We start from the raw sequence: 12,534 nt of genomic DNA on the forward strand, positions 1-12,534 counted from the left end.
TGAAGAGAGACTATCGAATTGCATTGTGGGAAATGTAGGATCCTGTGTTTTTGGAGCTTGACTCATTCTAGGGACCAAAAGTCAGGATTTCTCTGCGCTGTTGAGTCCCCCAGTTTAAGGAAGTGCAATACTGTTCATATTATATTAGATTATATTTCAGAGTATGCCTTCGTGTAATGTCTTTTTATTGCAGATTTTTACAGTATGCAAAATAGAAGTTTCTATTACTCTATTATTACTCTTACATATATGCACTCTTGAATTACATGTTATATCCAGTGTAACAGATGTAGTTTAATATCTCATATGTGATCTTCTATCATGCCACATTACATGGTGTCTAGTATTTATACTTGAGCTGACTTTGCTCATTAGTATACGGTGCACACTGGTCGTGCATGGGTGCTATACATATACATACACAGTGTTGCTTGCCTTGTAATTTTAACTTGAATTGCTCTTACAAGGTTTTTATTTTTATTTCTACTCTCTTTTATTCTTATAATTTTATTTTACCTCTGATTTATTGGTTTCTTACATATTGTTTATTTATCTGTACTCGCTTCTCTGATTTTGTGCTGCTGCAACACCTGAATTTCCCCTCTGGCAATCAATAAGGGCGTAGCTCATTGTATTTGCTAAATCTGGTGCGAGACACCGCAAAATGAAATATGGCACATACGCTTGGTATGAGGCACCAGCTGCCGATGGTGGCCAGAAGGCTGAGGCTGACATACATTACAGACAGACACAAATAGAGAACACGTATGAGTGTGTGTTTTCAGTACAGTATGTACCCAGTCATACAGTGCCTAATGTGTGTTCCCAGCAGTTGTTTTATAAACAGAGTGAAAAAAAAAAACAAACCCATACATACTTGCCAAAGCCGCTTCTGATGCACGGCCGCCTCAAGGCACAATTGAACTCTTCACCACATAATCTTACACAAATGTCAGGAGAGATGAGGACAGGGAGATCCTGTTCACCTAAATTGCATAGCACAAAATATTGTGCTGGGCTTTTTTTCAGCTGGCAGGGCGAGCCAGACAGTACCCAGTGACCTTCGGCTAAAATTAGACTGGCTTCACACATCACTGCTGTTCCACACTGCGATCTGCCCTCTTTTTTCTACCTGTTTAATAGCTGTCTGTCTGTCTCCCTCCGTTCACTCTCTCTCATAACACGCTGTGTCATAACGGCTCTCCCTCTCCGTTGTTATGAAATTGAATTTCCGATAAAATCCCTGGCCGTTCTCTGTTTTCATCAGACTGACTGGACAGCTGACCTGTGCGGAGGTCTTGTTCGGTTACATCATGCGGCGTAATAGCAGAGGGGTGGAGAGGTCGACATCGGGGCACTTCGGTGACCCCGACTTGGCCTTGGTTTGGGTTGAAGCATGAGATCACAGCTCCTGCAGCAGTAAAGCGAGGAAGATGAACTCACGGTTAGATTACGGCCATCTAATTAAAAAGGTAAAGGCTATACCGGTAGGCAAGTTCAACCAATGAGTTTGCTAATGGAGTTTTTTTTTTTTCAATGACAGCTACATAAAACAAATCCATAGACTTTTTAATATGAATTTCCTTATTTGAGGGAGAATTGATCATAAACTATAATCCTTGTGTCTCTTATGTTCCGATATCAATATGCTCAGCTAAATTGGCTCCAGTCTAGAAAGACTCAGGTGCCACTGGGCCTAGTTAAGCCATGGAAATCTATTAGGGGCTGTTGTTGGGTCCAATTATCAGCGTGGTGGATTTGTGTGAAGGGAGGCGTTGGCTAAATGCCACACACTCTCACCCACGCTTCTTTCCACCGACACCTAAAGCCTTTCCAGTTTGGCAGTTGCCCATTTTGCTGGTGTTAAATTTAAGCGCTGCTTTTGACACCACCGATCACGCCATCACGATTTATCCATTTCAGCCATGTGCATCAGGATCTGCGATGAGATTGGTTCCCCCCTTACGTGTTATCGACAGAATTTATGGTCTCCAGTGGGAACCATATTTCTTGTTATGCTGTGGGATGTGGCGTGCCTCAGGGCTCTGCTCCGGGGCCTCCTATATTTCTCTTCTCATTGCTTCTCTTGGGCCTCAGTACTCACAGACATGTTTGTATTATTCTATCTTTTCCAAAAGTTAGCATTCCGCACTTATATTTGAATGAGTCATTGTCAAATCCATCAGCTCACTGTCAGTACAAACCAGACTTACCTGCTTCTCAATAAACATAGAGTGCTACTGTTCTATGGTGTTATCCAGATGGGCTTTCAGCATCTTAAGGGTGTGTGACTGTCTAAAGCAGGACGGATGTTATGAGTGATCTTTTGAACTCTACCTCATCCTGTTTTATGTACAGATCAAATAAAACATCGTAATGCCTTCTGAAATCAGAGAGGAAAAAAATACAATTTATAATACATACAGGAGATTAAGAAAATCTGGGTTATTGTATAAACACAACTAATGTTTTAACTCTAATCTGACTGTCATATGCATCAAATTTAATATCATACAGACTGATATATGTTACCAATGAATATCAGTACAGTTATAATCATGTGTGCAGGCAGGGCCATAACTATATTGTACCTTGAACACATTATTTTTCCAGGAGGAAACTGAAATAAATGGAAGGCTTAGGATATTTATCCCGACCATCCTTAATCTTTACCTGCTCATCCTTTGTTTAATGGAAGACGCAATGAATATGAATAACTTGAAATTGAATTTTGCCTCTTGAAAATACAGCAGCTTTTGCTGCTGTTGATCAAGGCTGGATTGGACTTGCAGAGCCTGCATGCTCGATGCAAAGCAAAGCTAAAGGCGAGCTAGCATGCTCACAGCGGCAATGCTAACCGGGGCTCGCAGCTTATTTTTCGACACATGACATGAATCATTTGACATACACATACTCTGAAATCATTTTTCATACATTTAAGACAACAATTTAGCATTTTTGACCATATGAACTAACCACTGTTGTGTTCAAAATTGAAAATGTCAGTAACCCTATTGTTTACAATAAAATATATGCACATATAGTCACATTCTCATTCATACCATGGTTACAGCATAGGTCACATCAAATTCGAGTGCATTTTGATTGCATTTCCAATTGTGTCTCCTGTGTTCTCATATAAAGACTGAAACATGCACTCGCAGGCATTTCTGTTGCCAGGCTTAACCTCCAGCGCAGCCACATTACCTATCACACTGCATTCTGAACTGCGGCGTGATCCAAGTGTTTCCTTTGAACTTTTTGAGCCGACTGAAGGAACTGCACCCCCCCGCTGGGTCGCTGTTAACTGTTAACGTGTCCCATCAGAAGCCAAACACACACATCAGCAACCTCTGCGAACACAACAGGGCAGCACCCTCTGATGCATCTTATGCAACGGCGCGCTATCACCGGGCCTGCTTTAAGATACGGCGCTCTGCTCCAAAACAGCTCTTTACATAACATTCAAATTAACGACAGGGCAATGTTCTGAGGCAGTGTTACATCTTGTTGGACACAGGGGTCAAACTTTGATTCAAACCAGGGAATGGTGCCAAGACGGTAAGCTGTGAAGTTACATCCCGGCCCCTCGTTTACCTTGATTAATCTATTTATTGTCTATATTCTTTCACGGCGGTCAGACACCAAACATACAACCCCACTGTTATTTCGCCGGAAAGGCATCAATTCAGATCATTAAGCTCCTTTAAAAGGGCGGGATTGATTTCTTAAACACAGCATTTAATGTGTCTGCAGGGACCATCAGTAAATCACATACGCTCCCATTTATGTTGTTTATTTGTCGGCGGCGGCGCAACATGTTTGTGCTTTCCTCGGGCCATGTGTGGTGCCAATCTGAGACACTCGCCGCGCTCCATAATCCAATGAGCGACTGGAGCGACTACAATCTGGCCATTTGTAAACAAGCACTCAGGCGACTTGCAGCCTCTCATCATCGAGGTGATGCTGAATAGGTGAGTTATAACCCGGTAATGAGAAAATCCTGGGTTGTCAGGTTGTGAAAAAATCATTTTGTGGTTGTTTCACCTCCTCATTGATAAATGTTAGTGGGCTTTATACTCATTGATCATTCTCTAAACCCCTCCCCTGAACAGTGATTGCCCAATCATAGCGTATCTTAGCAGCACTACTTAAATGTAAGCCAAATGTTAGCGTGTACAGCTAACTGGTTTACTACCAGTAGTGACTGAGCTTTGAGCTTATTCATAACAAGTCGTCATGCATGCAGCCATCAAGAGCATATTTAACAGCCTTTCACTGGGTTCTTCTTTTAAAATGCTAACTTTAGCCTAATTAGCTCATTAACTGGCTGACAAAGTGTGCCAGATACAGTTCTCCTTTCAGCTGCAACGGTGGGAGGCGGGGCATACATAATGAACAATAAAACCGTTAAAAATGGCTGACTATCTCTCGATCTTTGCACAGTCACACGCATGCTTTTGGTGAGTGATGCGCTCGGGTTCCTGTTTAACAGCAAACATTGCAGCATCAACCCCAAAAGGACAAAGTTCTGCTTCACTGTTGCTCTGATGTTTTAGGAGCTTGTTTTTCGGCCGTGCAAAATTTATTCCAGCGTCAAATATGGACATAATGAACTTCTCTGTATCAGAAAGCAGGTCGCTCATTGGACCAAGGCTACGGTTTGCTATTTTGATAACAATAAGCCGTCTGAAACCCTGTTCACCTCCCAGCTCTGGCTTTCTCCTTAGTAGGACAAAAACAAGTATCAAGTCCACGTTGTGTTGGAAAGACATAGAACTTTGGGAGTTGACTGCAAAACAGCCGCCTGACAGCTCTAATCATAACACACGCAGGTGTGTCTTATTTAGTTGTGTAAGCATGAGGCACCAAATGAAAGGTCACGCTTTGTTTACAGCACACTTGCCATTAATACTGAGATAATCTCGTGTTTGTTTTGTTTGTTGGACACCTCGGTGCAGCCTCTCACAGCCGCCCAGAGGAGCTGCTCCACGGCAGCTCATTTATCCTTCAAGTATTCTGCACCTGCTGTTGATTTCACGGCCGTTTGGTCCTCCGGTTTTGAATCCATTTGCATGTTTGCAGACGGCACGGAGTCCACGCGGGTCTCTTGCGCCGGGCTGTCCGCTGGATTCGGCCGCAAGGTTTTGGGTGCTGCATCTTTGCGTGCCACCGCTCTCCATTAAGCTCCTCCGAATGTGTGTCTCCAACTCTGGCCCGTTCTGTAAGCTTTAGCCTCGTGGCTGGCATGTTTGACGGATGATTTACTTGGCTGCTGCGCACGCAAACATGCCCCCGGTGTGACCTCGGTTTTGTGGGTGTTGTGCTGCTGACTAAGATTCCTATAGGCACTAACCCAGTCTCTCTAATAGGATTGGGCCCAGTTTCAAACTCCTGCAGACAGCTGCTGGTGAAAAGTTCATTTGGGGCATATAGGAAGCAGCTACACCACGGAATAACACTCCTGTGTGTACATGCTGCAAAGCTCACAGACGTACAGGAAGTAGGTGACTCAGGTCCCTGCTCAGAACATCTATAGCGTTGCTGTCACATAAAAAACCTCATATTTGTGACTATAAACCTGCCAGTAAGAACAGCTGCAACTCTGGTCTCACATAAGACCATATAATCTCTCAGCTCACTGCGACACCAACATAAGAATGAATTTCAGGTAATTATCTTGCTCAAATATAAGGTTATGTAATGTACCGTTCAGTATGTTCAACTGGAACTCTGCACACAAAGCAAAGGGTTGCAACATGTCTCTTTATTGTGCTCGCCAGCGGTTTTGTGCATATATTTGTCACACGTGTGCTTTCTGTGTGCAGACGTTTATTTTTACTTTCAATACGCTGATATGTTTATGTGGAAACCTTTCATGGCCCGTTGACATCTGACATGGCGAGTAAGAGGCTTTCTGAGGGTGCTCACGGGCAGTCTGACCCAATCCCGCAGCGGTATGAGGCCGCAGAGGAGATGCGTGGGGGGAAGCACGCCGTTTATGCCGGGTGGGCTCCGCGAATAGAAACCTACGGAAAGAAATATTGACCTTGTCTGCACGTCAATAGCACTCAAACATATAACGGAAACACGTCAGCTGTTTTCAGCAAACATGAGGGGGAATTTCCATAGATGGAGCTATGGAGACTCTATAATGGCAACACGCTCTGGTTGAGAGCACCTGATGTGTGTGTGTGTGTGTGTGTGTGTGGGTTCAGCATGTGTGAGCTGAGTGGGCCTTTATCGTTATTGTGTGACCGTAAAAGCCCGGTTATTGGCCGTAAAAGTGCATGCTTCAGGACACAGTGAGCTCAGACACGGCGTAAGACCTCACCGCTCGTGTGTGTTGTAAAGCTTTGCCGTGTGTACACAAGGTTATGTTTCTTTATATGAGCACAGTTTGGATATGCTGTGCGCGACACCCATATCCCACCCAAAGGCCATATCATTAAGCTGTTTGTCTGTGTGTGAGTCAGTGTGGACATCCGTGTGCGTGTGTGTTGCCCTGTGGCCCAGGTAACAGAGGGACATGTACTTTCTGATAGATTAAGCCTTACATAACTCTACATTCCACTCAGCAGGTAAACAAGCACCGGGACTAAGGTCAAAAACAGGGAGGCACCGGCTCGACTGCGGAGCCAGACGCTGGAGGCTGAAGCCTCAGTGACCCACATGCAAACAAACTCAAGCTGTCATTAAGATCTGCATGGCTTAGAAAGCTCAGTAATCAACAAGAACTGTAAGCATCCATTTGCTCAGTCGGTTAATTGCCACTGCAGTACAGTGACAGTCTCCAGCGAAGGTCGAGGAATGCTGGAAGAATGCTTGGGAGACTGAAATATGCTGCAAACCAAATCTTTTATTGTACTTATAATATCTTAAGTCATATAAGGAAATATTGGCGCGAGCAGAATATACTAGAAATGGTTGGAGAAAGGGAGGGGCTTCTGATACTGCAGTGTTGTGCAGAATCATGACCTGCACAGGAAAGGCAGATAGCTGATATCATGCAGACAGGATTCAAGAGGAACATTTTTTTCATCATTATTTTGCAGCCTTATTAAAAGAATATTGTCCTTTTTTATACTTCTGTGGCCCCGAAATCAAAATTTGTACATAAAGTGCATTTTTCGAGTACTTCTGGCACAGTTTTACACATACATTCAACATCTATCTATCTCTACTTTGACTTCAGGAACATTTCTGAACACTTCTGCAGACTTCTTCTCGATGATATGCTCATTAGTTTCCTTGCTGAGGGTTAAACAAGGAGGATTTATTGCAGCCTTGCGTCTGTGTGGTAAATATGAAGCTGATCCAGGAAGCTATGGACGTGTCTTAGCATAAAGACTGGAAGCAAGGCCAGACGGCTGGAAAGCTCACTAATCAACATGTTATACCACTTGCTAAAATCTGAAGTGTAAAAGGGACAAGCTGTGGTTTAGGCTGGTTATGTGCCAGACTAATTCTTCGCTGGAAGCAGTGTATTTTTTTAACTTCAGACAGAGACAGGCTGGCTGTCTCCCCCTGCTTCGAGACTTTATGCTAAGCTAAACTAACCACCTGCTGGCTTTGCACTGCACGCAAATATGAGAATGGTATCAATCTTCTCATGTAACGCTCAGGAAGAGAGCGAATAAGGATATTTCCCAAAATGTCGAGGTGCGGCTCCTTCTGCTTTGCGTTTCACCTGCACCATTGTGTCGGTAGGGTGCCGATTTTTAGGAGCACCGCCGCCAGTATACATTTTAAATGAAAATATTTGTGCATTTCTTCACAGTAGAAAGTTCTCCTCGCGTCCTGCAGCTGTAACTGGCTCGTAAGAGGTTAAGAAGTTCATGTTCGGCTTGAAGTAGATGGATTTAGATAGTTTTCCTCATTTGGCAATGCAGTGAGTACTCAAGGTTTAGACTGAGGTCCATGAAAGTCTGGGTTTCAAAAAGGAATTTGAAAGATGCACTTAAAGCCTGCAGTCCAACAGGAGTGAGCATGAAATGACTCTCGTCTTCATTCATTCAAAGGCAACACGCTCACGCTAATGGAAACACAAGATAAGATTAACTTTATTGTTCCCCGAGGCGAAGCTTGGCTCGGATTCAGAGCTGCCACCGTTCAAAGACACTTAAAAACAGACGCAGGCGCACAGGTAACTCGACAACAAGGTGATTACGCTCGTGTTGAACACACACGGGGCCCTCGTGCAGACATCCACATTTGAGCATTACTGAGAGTTTGAGGCTTTAATGGATGCAAGTCACTTTTGTAGCTGTTTAACCTAAAGGCTGAGAACAGGCTCAGAGGAGGCCGTGGCGCTGGTTTAACTCTCCTGCACAGATACAGGAGCTTCGGCTAATACGTTTACAGAGATGAGATTAGAGGAATGTGAAGGGGGAAACACAAGATTTGGCCTCAAGCCAGAACTGGAGGGACGAGTCTCTCAGGCAAATGAAATGTATTTCATCTGTTTTTTCAAAGCAAATCCAAATACTCTGAGCCATGGAAATAAAGCCTTTAAAACATAAATTGTTCATAACTTATTTATTGTTCATTAAAAAAAATTAGCTATCTAGTGATATCTAATCAGAGATTCTGTTGATCTGTTGGAGGCCGATGTAAAAGAAGCTGAATGGCTTAAGTTTTGTTGTTAAATCGGTGGGATCACTTCACAGGCGTCGCTCCTCAACCACAGCCAATGGCTGCTCCTGAAGCTGGAGTGCCAGAAGTGGAAAGTGATGCACATGTCATGACTGTATTTCAGGTTTCATATGTGTTTTTTTTTATCTGTTTCTCGCTATGTGCATTATTTACTGATGGCCTGTATGTCAATCATTCGGAAAACTAGTAGCTTGCTACCATGTCAAACACACTGAAGCTACTCTGTCATCACTCCTCATGTGTTTGATGTTTTGTTGATTGATTGTGCAGAATATCTGGATTGAAGCTGCAGGCCGCCAATACTTTGCGCTAATGTTCATTACGTCAGACTCTGGCCATCCAGGATAAAAGTCGTGCTACTGATACTAAAGCTAATGATGGAATATAATCACGCAGATGCAATTAGATTTATGCATGAGTCTGTAAAAAACAATCAACATGATGCATCAGGTCACCAGTGGAACAGTGCGTGTTCGTCTTCGAATGTGTGTTTTGTAGCTTTTAGGTCATCAGTGGTATCGTCCCAAATCCAGTGAGTCAGATTGGTTGTGTGCTGAGGGTCGCCCTCAATGTTAAACTGCCATGCTCCGCATTATAGGCTTAAGCTAATGCCTCATTAGCATCAGTGTCTCACTGACTCCGCTCTGAAGCAGCATCCTCCTCCACCGCCACAGAGGACCTGTTAGCATCACCGCCAGCCACGCAGAGCCGGGGGGAAACCGAAGCAAGAAAACGCATGTCACGCCGCCCAGCTATTCACCGCTGCTGGATTCATCAATAGTATGACAAGTGCACATTGGAAAAAAAGAGCTCTATTCAAAAATAACGCTGCATTAAGTCAGCAAATGTGTCAAACTTCTTCGCGAAAACATTTCAAGTCGCCAGGGTTTGCTGCTGCCTTTTCCAGATTGAAGGGTATGTTCCCATCAAGCACGTTTGGTGTGGTTTGTTCAAATTCCTTAGCACATGTGGCACCGAATTACTTCATACCTGAACACTTGGGCATGTGGGTGAGAACATCACACAAACCAACAACAGGAAATAGCTGCAAATGCATAGCTTTATGTGGATATTTACATATGTGCGTTTAGAGCAAGATGTAATTAGATGAAATGCTCTGTCAGGGTCTCTTTCCTGCTCCGTGTCTTTAGTTTTCCTTGCTCTCAGGCAGATGGAAACATGGATCAGCTGACAGGGTTCATGTGCATGACTGTACAGTATGTGTGCATCAAAGTCGCAGTAACTCCTAATCTCGCCTCGCGTGTTTTGTGTTTGATTGTGACGGGGAATGGCGTGCTTAAAACTCGGATATCATGCAGAGGCCGCGCTTCCTGACACGTGTGGATTAAGCGACAGAGGGCAAACAGTGTGTGATGGATTTTTTTTTTTTTTTTTGCATTTTAATGCTTTTCCATGAATTAAAAGAGATTTGTATAGTTGCAGGAAATAAAGCAGGAACTCTGCTTTTCATGATAAATAATGGATTAAATAACATAAAAAGGGAGCCTGTAGCCTATGACCCTCTTAGCCGTGCCAGCGGCATGGCTCGAGGGATTGCAGTGTTTGGTGGTCTAGAAATGTCTTTATCTATAGGATTGGATTTCCATGACGTTTTCTGCAGATATTCCTGATCTCAGGAGGATGAATCTTACAGATTTTAATGAGCCCAAACCCTCCGCGTCCTCCTCGTCTCATTTGAGATCACAAATGAATCAAAATGTGGGAATGGATTGTCTCTCGTGTGCATGCAATCATATTTAGAGCGCCTGATGTGGCAAAATGTGGCCTTGATATTTTATTTTGTTTCTCTTGCTATTGGGACTTAGATTTATGTTGCGACAGCGCCGGGGTTAAGGTCTGCTTAGGTTTAGGCACAAAAGCCACTTGGTCGGGGTTAAGAAAAGATCACGGATTGGCTCAAAATACACAGTTTTGTCACCACAAGCACGGCTGGAAAACGTCCCGATCTGTCATTATATATATCCGGTTTTGTCGCCACAAGCTCGTATGAAACATATAAATTTAACATAGCCGTGGTTTGCAGAAACATTCAGTGCCAGCGTTGCATTCTGTCGCCTACAGGCTGAGCAATGATATGCATGTTTGAAGACATCAGTTTAGAAATGCGGACGAGTCTCAGAATGTGAAGAAGTGGAGAAAGTGTTCCTCTCTCAGAAGCCTACAGCTGCATCAGGATTCCTTTTAAACTACCTGAGGGCTTTGAGTAAATGGCTTGAAACGCCTCATTGTCTCAACATCTAAAGGTTGTGCAAACTCTATACATGCAAATCAGAGTAAAGGTGACTCTGTTGTTGTCAGACTGTGGATTTGCATGTTAGCTATTAGCAAGCATTTCATTGGTCTTTGAGACATGAGTGTTCACATGTTTGGCCTGAGGCCTGCAGTGACTCATGTAGGCCAGTGTGATGTTTTTCCCATCTGAAGAACATACACAGGAATTTCATGAGGAGACTTCGTGTGCAGAATGTATGAATAGAAGCGTGTCGGTGTGGTATGCAGGCAAATTTCACATTTCACCATGCGCCTCTGAACAAAACGTGTTGGAGTTAGTCATGCTGTGGTTGGAGAATTGAAATGTTTCCTGTTTTCGCCACTGTCATCTGGTTCTTTTTGTAGCATTATAAAACAACGCTCTGAGCCTTGTGCTGCAGCTGAACTGAATGGAGTTATGATCTCGAAATTCGCAGGCTCTCACATCTGTCAGTTAACCTAGAGCCGGGGAATGGTTTGCACAGTTTATCTGAAGCCCCGAAAGCAGGGGAAAACAACAAATAACAGACAGAACCATGAATTTCTGCATCAATATCTGGATCAAACAATTGTGCAATTGTGCAATCTCAACCGGTTAGATAGAATTTTCTTAAGACAAAAAAAGGCAGGCATAAAAAAGGCAGAAAAAGGTTTCCAGCATGTTGTCATCAAGGCCATGTTTTGAACAGAAGCAGGGTAGCATGGGAGAAAACGACCCTGCAGGCTAGTCATGTCACACAGGCGATCTGTTTTCTCTGCCTTTACAAGTAGTGAACTGACAAACGATTCCACCTGCATGACTTGTTTTTAGCCCACTAGATATCATACCAGCTCATCAAGGCCACAACAACATCAGCCGACATGCGTTTGGCTCCGTTACAGCAGTGTTTTCCAGGGGAATTTCTCTTGCAAAATATGTTTACGAGCTGCGAGAGAGCGTCGGCTGATAAGACGGCATGCGGACCGGCGGGCTGGAGTCTTCCACTCCGCTGCCAGCGTGGTAAACAGCAGCAGGGGTGTTTGTGAGCAGTGGGCGGGCCCTGGGCTCCACATGCTGTCCGAACACGTGGAGTCTCGGTGCTGTGGGCCGAGGGAGGCAGAGCTGCAGAGGCTTGAGCTTTCCATTGACACACATGCTCACACAAACCCACATGCATGCATAGGCTCCCTCAAAGACAAAAATGCCCAATGTTATTGCTCTCTTTTGATTTATCCGCCTCTTCGTTGAAAGCAGCAGAGAAATAGTACCAAATAATGACAACAGAGCATCGGCGATCATTAAATCCACTCTGCGCCAACTTATATTACCTTGGCTTGAGTGAAACTGAGCAGGAACAAGCCCAAGACAATACCAGCGCCACCGCTCATGGTCCATGAGGCTCTCAAGATGTTTAAAATAGTGAAGAACTTAACGCAGAAACTGCCACCGGTATTCCAGCAAGAGTTTTATGAACAAAAATGACGCATCAAACTGAAAAATGTCCAGACTTCAGACACCAAGCCAAGCATTTCAATGTTTGCCTCGAGGCAGCTTTCTGTCTGGGCAGGCATGTAGAGGTGATGGCTGAGAAGAGCCAACAGGATCCAGAGAGAGTGCATCAGGGCTGA

This window comes from Chelmon rostratus, chromosome 24 (assembly GCF_017976325.1).
Source record: "Chelmon rostratus isolate fCheRos1 chromosome 24, fCheRos1.pri, whole genome shotgun sequence".
In the NCBI taxonomy this organism is placed as follows: Eukaryota; Metazoa; Chordata; class Actinopteri; order Chaetodontiformes; family Chaetodontidae; genus Chelmon; species Chelmon rostratus.